This window comes from Aulonocara stuartgranti, assembly GCF_965226115.1.
Source record: "Aulonocara stuartgranti genome assembly, chromosome: 3".
NCBI lineage: Eukaryota > Metazoa > Chordata > Actinopteri > Cichliformes > Cichlidae > Aulonocara > Aulonocara stuartgranti.
In genome coordinates, this window is record NC_138941.1 from 70,935,729 (window position 1) to 70,951,865 (window position 16,137).

The window sequence follows — 16,137 nt, forward strand, 5'->3', positions numbered from 1 at the left end:
GGTCAGACAGGAGGACAAGAGAAGGATGAAGACAAAGAGAAGGAGGATGGATCTGTTGGACTGATTGTTGGTCTGTCAGTTTCTGCTCTGCTTCTTGTTGCTGTTGTTGGTTTTTTGATCTACAGAAAACATAAACAACAGCAGAGAGTGGAAACAAACCAGCCTCCTGTTTAAGTGCAGCAGGTTTAAAATGTCTCAGAGGTTTTTCCAGCTTTGAGTCTGCTGCTGCTGTTCAGAGTTCTGGGTGTTGTCAGTGTTTAAACTCCTGCAGAAACAGATGAACTGAGCACAGACAGCAGGCCCACAGCACTGTAGGTTTATTTCAGTTTTATCTTTAATGGCTGCTTCTGTTTTTGCTGACAGCTCATCTCAGTGGACGAGTTTCATCTTTAAAAACAGTCTTTACATTTCATAGTAACTGGAACATCCAGAGGGCTGTGACTACAAATCAACTTCAACACAGTCAGGCTTTCTTTGTGTTAGCTGGCTCAACTAAACCTGAAACTGCAGTCAGAGACAGCAGGTATCACCGTGGTGATTATCACCTTTCTCTGCTTCAGGCTCTGAGCACGCTCAGATGAAAAGGAGCGTTTCATGTACCATGTGACTTTTCTTCTACACAAAATGGTCCCTGTGAGCGCCACCCAGTCCAATCAGAGACGTTACTCACTGATAACTTCACTAATGTCTCCACTACATGAATACAGGTACATTGTAACAGTGTGATGTGCAGTTTAGCTTCACTCAGTGGCTTCAGCAAGTTACAGTTTAACAAGCTGCACATATGAAACATTTCCTCCAGCAGAGAATCGACATCACAGTGAAAACGTGGCTCTAACAGCTGATTTAAAAACAAAACTCTGAACATGAAATGCTCCTGACCAGGTGATCTTTCACCATCAGTTACCATGGTGATTTAGCCTCTTTCTGACAAAGAAAGCTCTGACTTTGAGTGTGACACAGCTCACTGAGACATTTTGTTGTGCACGCCTACTTTTAACTCTTCAAACAAATGAAATCAACACTTGAACATTTTTCACTTTGATGGTTTTGTTTCCACTGACTGTAGTTACATCATTTTGAGCTCAGATTACATATTTATGACGTTTTTCACACCTGAATCTTTCAATCATCAAGATCTGGTTTCAGTTTTCTCTTTATCTTTGTGAGCTGTGTGTGTTGTTTACCCTCAGTATCCATGAACAGTGTTACAGACCTGGGATCAGTGTTTTTGTTTATAAGATCAAATATGACCTCATTATGTGAGTGTGAGCTGTGGACCACAAAACCTCAACAACACTAATCCTCGATCAGCTGTTTCACTAAAATTACATCCAAGTATGAACTCATCCCATCGTTCATGCATCTATTTGTAGCTGACAGATGGTTATGCACATCCCTGGTTGCCTAGGTAACCCTTAGATAACGCTATTGTTGTCACTCAGCAGTATGATTTAATGTAGTTGTTTCAATAGATCTCAAAGATAAGAAAAGTTCACCTCGGTACTCGCTGACTTCACATAAGTGATCAGTTATTGCGTTTAAAAAGTGTAGCTACTCGTCTTTGACCTTGTATGTATGTGTGTTTATGCTCTGATTGTATTTTCCTGCTGCTCACACAGCATTAGAAAAGCCTGAAAACTCAGTGTTCACAGAGTCTGTAAGCACCAAATGTTTGTATGAAGGACAGAGAACAAACAACAAAGGTCAGTGTGAGAGTGTCTCTGTATTTGAACAATAAACTCTTACTTTGGTTTAAATTATTTATTCTTTCATTTGTGTTGTTGGCAGAGAAGCTACATCATGTGAACTTCATCATATTGTCACATGTCATCACAGATTCAAAAGATGTAATATTTGTGTGTTTGTTATTAACAATCGTGCCCCCAGACGCCAAAACAGTGCCAGCAAACTGAAACTGAAAAAAAAAAACTGTAAGCAAAAAAGAAAAAAAAAAGATGTAAGTGTGAAAACTTTTTTCTTGTCTTAATGTCAATATTTATTTTTCAGTTTCATTTTAAGGTGGCATCGTTTTAACCCCAACAAAACAAAACAAAAATGACAGAAAGTCCATTGAAATCTGAAAAATATTCATTTTCTGTGCATGAACAAAAACTTTACTTTTTACAAGACAGGAAAACTAACAGTAGCTTTAAATTTTTTATAGTGTATCCTCATCCTCAGTATTGGAAACACGTCAAACTGCATTTCCTATAAAATCAAATCAAATCATAATGATCGTGGAAATTTCTTGATCTAAATTCTCTTCTAGATTGAGTGGCAAAAACAAGAAGAGCTGCTGTTTGTGTTTGTGCAAGTGCAAGAAATACATATAGCACGCTCTCCATCCTTCTGCTAATGTTTAATGTACTGAAATTAATTCTAATTAATGAAATTAATGTCTAATTAAATTCAAATAACTGAAGATAAACAGGCCACAGAAAGCACTTTGTCACCTCTGCTGTGATGTTAACTGTCGTGGTGCCTCAGACCTCGTCGTGTGATCTGACATTTACTGATTGATTTTGTCTGTTTTCAGGCTCTAACTTTACAGGAAGAAACTGTAAAATAATCAAATTATTCATCATTGTGAAAACTTCATCATGAAGCATTTGTGATGAGCTACATTCCTCTGAACCTTCAGTTTGGTTATTTATTTATTTATTTTCCATCCTTGTTCTTAATGCTTTCACCATCACAACTAGGGATGGGTACCGGTGTCCGGTGCCATCATGGCACCGGTTCTGACATAAACGGTAGTAACCAGACCGAAAAGCAGCGCACATTTCGGTGCTTTATTTCGGTGCTTTTTTTTCCTGAGCTGTGATACACTCCTAGCCAATCATTTTACGTTTCCGAGGATAGTAGGCAGGTCCAGGTACGTACGTTCTGTTAGAGCAGAGCTACAGATTAAAAATGTCCAAGGCGAAGCGGTCAAAAGTCTGGCTGTACTTCACAGCAAAATATGCAAACTCAGCAGCAACAAGTGCTTTAAGCTGATACTGTGCAAAGGAGGTAACACCTCAAATCCGATGAAACACCTGGCGACGCATAGCGTTTTTTTTTTTTTAAAGCTGAGAAATGCACCGTATTTGATGGCAGCAGCAGCCGTTCTTCTCTGCGTGAGTAGCTTAATGTTGTTCGCGTGTAATTTACGCTGAGTAGGCTAACCACGTTATTACATTAATGCATGTAAGGTGAACTAGCAAACATCATCATAGCTACATGCGGCTGTCTTCTTGTTTGATGGCAGATACTCCCTTCACCCTGGCCAAAAAGGCTAAAATGACCAAAGAAAAAGAGGGAAACAGCTGAACATGAGAGGTTTTTGGACAAAGTTTGTATTTTTTCCATTGTTTAAGCACTGCTTCCAGCCAAGAGTGATACCATATATGCCCCATAGCTGCAGAAAAGGCTAACATTGTTATCTTTTTACATAAAACCAGCTGAACATGAGAGGTTTTTGGACCAATTTTGTCTTCTCCATTCTTTAAGCACCGGTTTGAGCACCGTTTGAGCACCGGCACCGTTTCAAAAGTACCGATTTGGCACCGGTATCGGATAAAACCTAAACGATACCCATCCCTAATCACAACACTATGAACTGTGGGTAATCCCTCAGGTCCACAGAGATGAGGACTCGTGAAAATGTGCATAAGGACTCAAAGTGTGTGCAGAGAGCCGTCATGCACTTGATAACATGACAACAGGACGGCCCTGAGCCCTCAGAGGCCGACACTAAGCTGTGACTGTTTATCTGCACGTCTCAAACACGCCTCCATTTGTCTGCAGGCTGAGTGATCTGACTGAGCTCAGCCTCCATTTTCTACAGGGAGACGCTCAGACAGGCTTTCAGTTTCATTTCACAGGAACAGCTTTGCTTCTGTTTTACATGCAGGTGCTGCACAGAACACATCCTGTTCAGTCTGTTTGTGTGACTGACTGCAGCTCAGATAAGAGGCTGGATCAGCTGATTCAACTGGTCAGCAGGCTGCATCATTTTCATCTCTGCAAACACCAATCAAAGTCCTGTACACAGTGTGTTTAGTACTCTGAGTGCGTTATTTGTCAGTAATTGTGTTAAAAGGCTCTGAGTTTAAGTTGTAAACAATCTCAAACCCTGGATTTATCTCCACCATGTAAGCTGCTGACATCCACCTAGCTGCTGTTGAACCATGATTTGGACATATGGTACTCTAAGGTCAATGAAATAAGATAGGCCTGATTAAAGTTCTTCTATGTGAGGAGCAGGATTTTAAATTGTGGATTTAACAGGAAGCCAATGAGGAGAGGCCAGAATAGGAGGAAGCTGCTCTGTCCTTCTAGTCCCTGTCAGGACTCGACTGCAGCATTTTGCATCAGCTGAAGGTTTTATGGGAGTTTTTAAGACATCCTGATAATAACCGATTACACATGATCTGTGAAATGTTCACACTTGTTGCTGCTTCCTGTCTGTGTGTTTCTTCCAGACAAATGTTAGGAAGCTGATTCTCACGCAGGTCACAGATCCACACTCTCAACCCACTGTGGACTGTCCTACATCTCGGAAAACGTTAGAGCACTTTTGCAAATCTGTGATGTCTTGATAAATCGAGTAGATATTTGAAGTTTACACAGCTACATTCAGAAAGAATATTTTAAACTGTGCATCCCTCCGAAACTGCCTCTTACGTTTCACGAAATGCATTCTGGGATATTTGCCTGGGTTAGCCTTCAGTAGCTTACTGGGGTCATGGAGAGAATGTGTTAATAATACTGAGTGGTGGGATTTATAACTATGGACTAGTGATGCGCAAATCATGAACGAATCGTTCAATACTCGAGAATCACTTTACTGACTCATGAATCATGATTCACAAGCCCAACTGACTCACTGACTCATCCCTGTTGCTGTTAGCAGCAATGTATCTAGCTTATAATTAAAATTGTGGAGAAAAGCACAACATCCAGTATCGTAACAAAAAATTTCTGCTCTGAACTGGAAGAAAAAACCCTGAGTAGAAGCTCACATCAAGAAAATAGCTCCTCGGTTCACAGTAGCATCGCTCTGCTAACATGCTAACAGCACATTTGAGCTACTCACCCCCTCCCTCCTGTGCTGATTTGTAAGCATAAGCTAATCACTCAGGACTCACTCACCCCCTCCCTCCTGGCTCACAGCTTCTTCTTCTTCTTGGTTGGCAACCAATGTTAAGGTGCATTACTGGCTCACAGCTCAGTGGACATTTAGATGAGAAAATATATATTTAACACATTTAAGGAAAATACTAATAAAATAAAAAATAAAAATATATTCAAATAAAATAAAATAAATGTTTATTAAGCAATTTTGATAGAAAATTGCTTAATTTTAGAAATGTTTTGCTCTTTTTTGCTCTGTAAAATAGTTGTTTTCTTTTAGAATCATTCATCTTAGCAGTAGGATTTACATGAAAAGAGAAACAAATTAAGTTTGAGTGAAAATGTACATTTTTTGCACTCTCTGGTCAACTGACTCAGTGAATCAAATGAGTCAACAAACCCGATTCACTTTGGTGAGTGACTCATTAAAACTCGATTCAGTAAAAAGAATCAAATTTACCATTACTACTATGGACACTATGTGCTGACATGACCTTTTATAAATTTACTGTCCAATCACAAACCTTTAATGGGAGGAAAGAATTTGATTGGACAGTGAGGGTCATGTCCTCATCGAGGATAGAGCGCACAAGAGTGGACTATTATATTGATTAGTCAAATCTCATTAGGCAATAAAACAACTATGGTCAGAAGAGAATGTATTCATTAAAAAAATAAATAGAATTTACAAATAAAATAGTTCCATTAAAAATTACGTGTACTTGTTGAGCCTTTCTGAGAAATGATCCATGTGATTGATTAATTATGCCTGCAGAGACCAAAAGGGGCCCCAAGAGTCTGGCTGCAGCCACTGGGGGGCGCCATATTGCGACTCGCTCAGACACATGAAAAATTAGAGGGAACATTGCCCGGCAGCCTACGTCTATTGCAGCATAACTAAGGGAGGATTCAGGGTCACCTGGTCCAGCCCTAACTATATGCTTTAGCAAAAAGGAAAGTTTTAAGCCTAATCTTAAAAGTAGAGATAGTGTCTGTCTCCTGAATCCAAACTGGAAGCTGGTTCCACAGAAGAGGGGCCTGAACACTGAAGGCTCTGCCTCCCATTCTACTTTTAAATACTCTAGGAACAACAAGTAGGCCTGCAGAGCGAGAGCGAAGTGCTCTAATAGGGTGATATGGTACCACAAGGTCATTAAGATAAGATGGGGCCTGATTATTTAAGACCTTGTATGTGAGGAGCAGCATTTTGAATTCAATTCTGGACTTAACAGGAAGCCAATGAAGGGAAGCCAAAACAGGAGAAATATGCTCTCTCTTTCTAGTCCCTGTCAGGACTCTTGCTGCAGCATTTTGGATCAGCTGAAGGCTTTTCAGTGAGTTTTTTGGACATCCTGATAATAATGAATTACAGTCGTCCAGCCTGGAAGTAATAAATGCATGAACTAGTTTTTCAGCGTCACTCTGAGACAGGATATTTCTAATTTTAGAGATGTTGCGCAAATGGAAGAAAGCAGTCTTACATATTTGTTTAATATGTGCATTGAAGGACATGTCCTGGTCAAAAATGACTCCAAGGTTCCTCACAGAGTTACTGGAGGCCAAGGTAATGCCATCCAGAGTAAGAATCTGCTTAGATACCATATTTCTAAGATTTTCAGGGCCGAGTACAATAACCTCAGTTTGATCTGAATTAAGAAGCAGAAAGTTATCATCCAGGTCTTTATGTCTTTAAGACATTCCTGCAGTTTAACTAAATGGTGTGTGTTATCTGGCTTCATGGACAGATAGAGCTGGGTGTCCAGTTGTAGACGATGATGCTTGAATTCAAACAGGCACATAATATGAAAGATGAGGAAAATCCCTGAGCACTGTGCAGAGGACTCTGAGGACTGAGACGCATGTTGTCATGCATGTGATAATATGACAACAGGACGGCCCTGAGCCCTTAGAGGACGACACAAAGCTGAGTGTTTATCTGCACGTCTCAAACACGCCTCCATTTGTCTGCAGGCTGAGTGATCTGACTGAGCTCAGCCTCCATTTTCTACAGGGAGACGCTCAGAGAGGCTTTCACTTTCATTTCACAGGAACAGCTTTGCTTCTGTTTTACATGCAGGTGCTGCACAGAACACACCCTGTTCAGTCTGTTTGTGTGACTGACTGCAGCTCAGATAAGAGGCTGGATCAGCTGTTCAACAGCTCAGCAGTTTGTAGTTTGTTTTCATTTTGCCTCTGTCAGTGCGCCCCAGGGCCGCTGTGGCTACAATGTATGTCTGCCTTGCCATCACCAGTGTGTGAATGTGTGGATGACTGAATATAGTGTAAAGTGCTTTGGGGTCCATAGGGACTAGTAAAGCGCTATAGAAATTCAGACCATTTACCGTTTATGTAAACACCAAACAAAGTCCTGCACACAGTGAGTTTAGTGCACTGGGTGTGTTATCTGTTAGTAATCGTGTTGAACTTTATAAAAGTGTCACAAAAGGTTGATTCTGTTTATCTGGACGCATTCAATTGGAGAAATGCTTTGTCACTCTTCCAAGTGATTTCTTCAGTTCCATTCGATTCCTTCTTGTGGGACATGCATGGAACAATTCACCCAGGAGGCATCCTCGTCAGATGCCCAAACCACCTCAACTGGTTTCTTTCGATGTGAAGGAGCAGCAGCTCTACCCTGAGCCCCTCCAATAGCCAAACTGCTCACCCTATCTCTAAGGCAGAGGCCAACCACTCTTTGGAGGAAGCCCATTTCTGCCACTTCTATCCGCAATCTCAATCGCTATCCGAAAGAATAATGATGATTGATCAATGACCATTTAATCAGTGTCCATGTGTACCATTAACAGAGAGAGTTGTGGAATAGCTGCAATCACAGCATTGTAAAATCAACAAATCAGTTTATTTCTAAGCTCAGTTGATCTGACTGAGTGATCTGAGTGAGCTCAGCCTTCACTTTCTACAGGGAGATGTTGTTTTCAGGCACAGAAGTAAAGACATGTTTACCCACAGCATTCAGTTACAGAGGAAGACGTTGCTCTAAGGCACTTCAGAAACAGAGGTTTGTCTGTTATTGGAGGGACAAAAACAATGAAAAGAGAATTCAACAGGTACATGTAAATCTTTATTAACACTTACACACTTACATAGTGCTCATATTTCATTCAATCACAGAAGGAATTCACTGATTGTCATTGTCTTTAAAAAACAAACTCTTATAAGGCACACATGAACTGAGAAAAACCCCACAAACACCAAGAGGATGTTTCAAGAAGGCCACAGAGAGAAGAGTACAGAAGTGGAGCAGTTCAGTGATGTAGGTGGAGGCGTCACACCATCAGGCCATGAAAGTATGAACCATGATTTGAACCTGAAACAGTGCAGAAGCTCTAACAGTGGAGAGATGTTTGGAGTTAAAGCTTTGGTCAGACCAGAGATCAGAGCATCAGTTCATCACACTGTCCTCACTGCTGTAATATTAATGCCACACTGTTGTTCTTTCATGTGCTGATGTGATGTACTCATGTTTACATGTTAGTGTTACTGACCATTAAGTTCTGTAGGAACCACACATTCACACACAGCATACACGGATAAATAAAAAACACCCGTTGATGTCTTTGGACTGTGGGAGGAAGTCAGAGACCCAGAATCCACTTCAGGAGATACATGTATGACCTTTGTTCCTCATGCGCTCCATGTGTTACTTTACTAATTCACAGGAGGAGTCTGTTTCTGTGGGCAACAGGATGACTGTGACCTCCGACACTGCTGTCTCATTACAAATCCACACAAACATGATGTGTATATTTATACATTATGAGTGGCAATTTTCCCTAAAATCACAATGTTTCTAACTTGAGCCAAACTGGTGGATCTGAAAATCCATCTAAACAAATGAGTCAAACTTCACCCAAAAGAGCACCAGTGTACAAAAGTTTGCATCATCTATACAACAGTATAAATGTGAAAATATGTTTCATATGTTTGAGTCTTATGGGTCTGTTTATGAAAAGTAATCAGGTCTCAACCCAGCAAAGTTGTTCAGGATGTTTTGCTGGTGTCAAAGGTCAAAGCAGTTTAAATCTGACCTGAACAGTGTGTCATGTTAAAGAAAAGTTGAAGAGGTTGTCAAACTTCTCAGTGCAGGATCAGAGAGAGACGTTAACAGTTTGTACAATCTGTTAAACTGGGTAAGATTGGTTTACAAACTAAAAACAATGTCAGCCAAAGAGATGATTTTTATACAAAGTGTTTTCCAGTGGACTGTACTTAAAGAAGAAAAAGTCACATGAAGCTAATAAACAATCACACCAACATAAAATAGTTAATTTGTCTAACCTGAAGCTCCAACACTCACTGACTCTGAGATCAGAAATTCATGTGTGTTTGTAACACAGTTTGACTTTGTGTCAGTAAATCTCATGAACAAGATGAATAAACTGTAGTTCAGAGTCACTGACAGCACAGACACACACTGTTGGTCCGAGTCTGAACATGATGATCATCAGAGTCGACTGCTGGATGTTCAGGAGAGTTTCTGTCTGTCCTCAGATCGTCCGACTCACAGTTCATCTCTGTCTCCTCCTGGCTGACCTGCAGGTGAGAAACAGCTGTGAGGTGTCCTCTTCTAGTTCAGGAGATTAGATGAAAAAATCATTCATAACATTTATAAAGTGAGAAAATGTTAATGTTGATTTTTCTGCTTTTTATTTAAAAACATGATCTGACCAAAACTGCAGTCTGGAATCTTGCTTTCACCATAAAAAAATCATATTTTTTTTCAAATACACAGGTCTAACAGCTGCTTCGGGGTCAGAGGTCATGTTGGGTTGATCCAGCTGTTCTTTATAATTTGACCTGTTTGGCTGCAGACTGTGAGAGCTCATTAAAACATGTCTGAGACTTTTGGAAGGTCAAATCCTCGAGTCTCTGAAAACGTGTTTGTTTATTATGAGGCTGAAACATCTGAACCTGTGATTCAGTGACAACAGCTCTGTCACACCAAACACTGTGTACACAGTTTACTACTTTTATATACGAAGCACTTCAAACAGTGCAATATATCAATACCATGCAATATATAATACTATATACCAAACATCATACTTACAGTTTGATATAATTGTTCAAAACAACCAAACATCTAAAAATAAAACTGACTTTTTAGGTTTCTACACTGAATAAATATCCAAAAACATTTTGACTGGTTAAAATCACGTTTGCAGAAGATTTGGTGGTTTCCTGGTGTAGAGTTACTAGAGTTAGAATAGAGTTAATATTCCTTCTTTAATAATCCTTTGTTGTGCTCACTGCTTGTTTTATTCCTGTGTTTGATGATCAGAGTCTCTGTAAGTCATGAGTGTCAATGAACGATCAAATGAGAAACTCCAGGAAGTGCTGAGTGGACTGTGCCATGGGGGAAATATGATGTTGTTTATGTTTAATATTTATGCTGTTTAGCTTACATTTGAGTTATTCTGGATTTGATTAATTGACCTGTTAACATACACCAGGTCACCAGTGCATTACTTAAAGCTTTAGCAACATGCTAATTAAACATATGTTCAAGAAATAAAAAATATTAACTTCATCTGATCCAACATTCAGATTATTTTAAATGTGCGAGTCTGTAATCTCAGTGACTAACAGAGAACCTGAGTGTAAATGTGACCAGATGAAGTGTGAGGTTGTGAGAAAGTCTCTGACTGCATTCATAGATGTGTCCTTTCAGCTGCTCGCTCTGATCCAACCTTTGGTCTCTAAGAAGAGGCTTCAGGGAGACGTTTGCTACGTTGGACTGTAGGACCATCAGAAATGTGTGCAGTAACAAAACAGGCAGCACTGAAAGCAGCTCTAAGTGTTTGTGTTGTTCAATGATTTGTGCACAACAACAACAATGGGACCTCTCTCATCCATCAGTCACCATGTGGACATTTTTCTGACACACTTTGAAGCTGATGGACGTTTTGTGTCTGCACTAAGTACGTTTTCAGCAGCTATGGCACCGGCAGGATTCACTTTCACAGACTCACAACCACCAGCTACACCCCTCCCCTCCCCCTCCAGCTGTAGGCTTTAACATTGAGTTTCCCCACACATGTTTACAGACGAGTTAGAGAGCAAGAGAAGAAGAGACATAAATGTCTTTGTTTCTGCTCTAACCAAACAATGCTGCTCTACAACTCTAGACTACCAGCCACAAAGACAACAGCTGGAGAAACATCTGTCTACCTCTGACATCCACCAGCTCATCCATACAACAAACACACATCAACAACCAGGAAGCAGCTTCACCTCTGATCACACACACACTCAACTCTACTCACCTGTAACAATCAGGTTGAGGCTGCTGATTAACTTCCATGAGCGAGTTTCTTCCATGAAGAAACGACACTCGTATGCTCCAGCGTCATGAACTGTCACATCCTTCAGAATCAAAGACACGTCTCCATCCTTCATCTGTCTGTCCTGCAGATCCACCCGGTTCTTAAAAGATGGATGCTGGTGTGTTGAATCAGAGAGACCATCCTGGTACAAAAGCACATAATCTGGCTTCAGGTCAGATCTCTCCCACGTTATTAATCTAATGTTGTTGTTTGGAGCTCGACATGTCAGAGTGACGTCCTGTCCAGACTCAGCTGTGATGGTTTTCTGCTCTGAAAGAGGAAACAACACTTTGACATTTGAGTTTTTAGTCATGTTGGATTTAATGAACCTCTGAACATCCAGCAGGTCACCAGTGACCCACTGAGGGGGAATTTTAGCCTCATGCTAAACATGCAAAGTGTCAGAAACTACAAGATGTTAGCTTCCACAGAACAACAACATGTGCTGATAATAAGTGAACATAATGTGTGAGAGAAAGCAGCCTCTCATTATAAGACACTGTGAGTCTCTGCATGCTGCCTTTATGGAGCTACAGCTGTTTGTATACACTGAACAAGAAGCTTTGTAGCTGCATACTGACTCCTGACACTACAACACATCACACTGACACACACATTACACTTCTTTGTCTCTGTCACAGCTGGATTACAGATGTTAAGTGTCCACCCAGCCTGGTGTCTCCTTCACACACAGACAAACTGAATCCAGATGAAAATAATCCTCCTGTACTTCTTGTTATCTCAGAGAGAACCTCAGTTTAGTTCAATCTCACCTGCAGAGACGAAGACAAGGACAAACAGCAAAGTGCAGCAGAGCAGCGCAGTGCCAGTAGCCATCTCTGTGTCAGTATTTGTGCTGATCCGACTCTTAGTTTGTAATAAAGCTGAAAGTCTGCTTTGAAGAACAGATCTGACTTTCAGCAGCTCACTCTTACCCTGTAGTTTGTGGTTCATTTAAGAACCTTGGAAACCTTGGCTGTTTAGTTGAATCAACAGGTATTATCAGGCTGACGTCAGCATGATGTCATAAACACATGATAAAACATCAGAGTTTTAGTACAGCCTCTTGTTCTCTCCTGTAGTCTGAGTGTAGCCATTATAACAGTGAGACGGCACTGCCACCATGAGGTCAAACTGGAGCGTTGCAGGTAATAATTCTCATCCTGAACACTGTTGGAACATCAGACCTCCTCACGCTTTGAACTCATTGTGATTCTAAATATTTCTAGTTTCACTTTGACCCCAACCCTAACCCTGAAATGGGCTGTACAGCTTTTATACTTTGACAATGACAAAATATTATTATCTTCTCCCAAATCCAACGTGGCAGTCTGCTGCGAATCCTCCCCGTCCACATCCGACCTCCCCTGGTATCTGCTCCTCCTGGAATCAGAAACACATGGACACAAAAACACATCCTGCCTTGATTATCTAATGTTATCCTTCAGCTTATTCTAAGGCCCAGTTCAGGACATCATGTTTGGACTTCCTGACCCAGAGACTTATAGAAAACAATTATCAGTGTATGTGTAAAAATCCTCTGCACTCTGCGTGTACCTGCAATATTTCAGATCCAGACAATATCGCTGAATGAATCTGTTAACTCTGAAAACACAGAGTCAACTCATTTATGAGCACATTTGCATTATGTATATATTCATTTAATAAAACAGCTTTATTTAATTTTTTTTGGAAACAATTTATAATTTTGCCTTTCACACCTATTTTCCGTGTGAACAAAAGAACGTTCAGCTGTTATCAGGTTCCTCTCCTGTCTCGGTTGTGGAGTGTATGTAGACGACCCACGAACAGACATAGGCAGAGAGATGGAACTTGAAACCAAAAGCGAGCCTTTATTTGGCTGGTGACAGGAGAACTAAGAAACCTATGAACAACTATGACATACTGTGATAATATGAGGGCACTATGACACACACTATGACTCTGTGACTATGAGGACATGGGGGTGGGAACACAGACGAAGCAACAATGAACAAAGGGAGACAGAAGACTTACATACACATATGAGGTGATGGGGAAGTGGAGGCACCTGGGGAAAAAAGCTGACACAAATGGACATAATGACATCACATGGGGAAGAGTAAAACTAAACACATTGGCTGTGTCCAAATCAATGACTGTAGAAAACATGGACGACGCGACAGCGCCTCCTCCCATTGTGCAAAAATGAAGCCAAACAACCTGCCTGCTGCACAGCTGGCTTATGGCACTAAGAGGCACATACCTCCCTCTAGTGGTCACATTAAGTTCAAACATGGAAAAAGTGTTGGCTACCTATAAATTAGTCCTGGGATCACTTCCGGGCCATTCACCCCCCCCCTCACACATTGACCCATGTGACCTCAGTAACTCAGTTGACAGCAGGGTGGGTCATCCACTCTCAGGACCTCCGCCAGCATCACAACCTCACTGGGAGTTAAACACCCGAGACTCTCCATCAGCTTTCAGAACTGAAGAGGTGAAGCGCAGTTTGCTTGTTAAAGTGTTGACGCCGTCCAGCCCCACGCACGGGGCGATCCGCTGTAGCTCGTTAACGGAGATTTGCCGTGTTGTGGCGTTAACGTCATTTCAACGAGATTAACGCTGACAGCACTAGTGAGAACACAACGAATATGACTGCACATTGACGCCGACATCATCCTAGTGCAAAGACAAGTGGAAGCAGACAAAAACAACAAGCACGCATGGTACAAACTTTACCCGAGTCATTTAGACAGCCGTTAGCACATGATTCTCCTTATGGGGACCTGATATGTTTAATATGCTGCTGAGAATATAGCCCAGAAGAAGCGTATAGTATAGCTTTTATTTTGGAAAGAGCCATTTCTCTGTAATAAACTCTCTTTTCCAAAGATGAGTGATTTCTTGATCAGATAGATTTATTTTATCCCTTTGTTGTTTCAGCAACATTAAATATAAAAACTGCACGTTTGAGTTAAAATATATATTTATAATTTTAATAAATGACAAATTAAAAAGGCATGAACATTTTTTTGTATCGAAAAAATATCGAACCGTGACACCAAAGTATCGAACCGAACCGTGAATTTTGTGTATCGTTGCACCCCTAATATATATATATATATTAGGGGTGCAACGATATTCGTATCGATATTGAACCGTTCAATACAGTGCTTTCGGTTCGGTACGCATATGTATCGAACAATACAACATTTGTAATTTATTTTATCAATTTTCCTTCTGACGATGCTGTCTGTGTTGAGCGCTCAGTGAATCTGTGTTCGACTACTCCGCCTAGGCTGCACTGTCGAGCGCAGATCCACTGAGCGCTCAACACAGACAGCATCGTCAGAAGGAAGAGCGCAGGGCAAGCTAGCAAGACAGAAGTTAAGCTCTACTTGCAACAGGCAAATTGAACCTCATTCAGATCTGGCGTTTGGAATTATTTTGGTTTTCATGTGACGTATGACCCTGAAGGTAAGCGAGTCATGGACTAAAGTAAAACAGTATGTTGGATGTGCCATGCAATGCTCAATTACATGGATGGGAACTAGTGTGTTAGCGCAGTTAGCTCGTTAACGTGTTGGCCGTCTAGCCCCATGCACGGGGCGATCGGCGGTAGCTCGTTAACGGAGATTTGCCGTGTTGTGGCGTTAAGGTCATTTCAACGAGATTAACCTGAAAGCACTAGTGGGAACACAACGAATATGACTGCACATTTACGCCGACATCATCCTAGTGCAAAGACAAGTGGAAGCAGACAAAAATAAGCAAGCATGCTACTAACTTTAGCCGAGTCATTTAGACAGCTGTTAGCACATGATTCTCCTTATGCTGCTGAGAATATAGCCCAGAAGAAGCGGATAGTATAGCTTTTATTTTGGAAAGAGCCATTTCTCTGTAATAAACTCTCTTTTCCAAAGATGAGTGATTCCTCAATCAGATACAGGGCTTGCAATATCGCTAGCCTGACGTCCCGGAGCTAGCGATTTTTTCAGTCGGGCTACCAAAATCTATCTCTTCCCTGCCCGTCGGGCTATTGTAGGAAAAATATATGTCAATGCTTTTGCATTCTTTCAGAAATGTAGCTGGGTAATTATGTCATTGGCATCGGTGAGCCACTGTCAATATGTGACATATTGAAATCACGTTTGAATTTGCGCTTGTTTTTTTGCTTTCACTTTGCAATCGTGCGAACTGTGTATAGAGAGCGACAGCACTGATCTGTGAGTGATGATAATTTGTGCACCAATTCCTCTGACATCGTCTTATTAATCGTTAGCTTACTATGCAAACATGACAAGTGAAATCTCCCGCAGCAAGCTTAAACATGTGAGAGGTTGATCGCGCAGAGAATCGCTGAGCTTATGTGAGTGCGTGTGTAAAAGCAGCAGGATTTATATTTCAGTTCTGCTGAGCCAAATAAGACAGGTCAGGGTGAAGAAGTGACAGCCAAAGAAAAGCTTACCACAAAACGGAGAAGTTATGACAAATCAGACTATAAGGCAAAAAGAAAGTGCAGCTTTATGGTTTCATGGACAAAAGAATTTCTGTGGCTGCAATATGACGAGCTAAATAACCAGGGCTGCACATAAGTGGTCCGCAGGTGCGCATTCGCTGTCAAAATAAAAAACACGCACAAGGGTTAGGGTTAAATTTAAAAACTGTACTTTTGAGTTAAAATATA

At 40.9% G+C, this 16,137-nt stretch overlaps 2 protein-coding genes across 2 annotated transcripts in view; one reads left to right on the plus strand and one right to left on the minus strand.

Moving 5' to 3' along the window:
• Positions 1-1,760, plus strand: part of LOC309693309 (hemicentin-2-like) — a 1,543,010-nt gene extending 1,541,250 nt beyond the window's left edge. The window contains exon 3 of the transcript XR_014272617.1: positions 2-1,760. The gene's annotated coding sequence lies outside the window, so the exon portion shown is untranslated. The remainder of the gene's footprint in view (position 1) is intronic.
• The window catches only part of LOC309693926 (nuclear factor 7, ovary-like), a 318,283-nt gene that overhangs the window by 287,973 nt on the left and 14,173 nt on the right, over positions 1-16,137 (minus strand). The gene's annotated exons all lie outside the window — the stretch shown is intronic.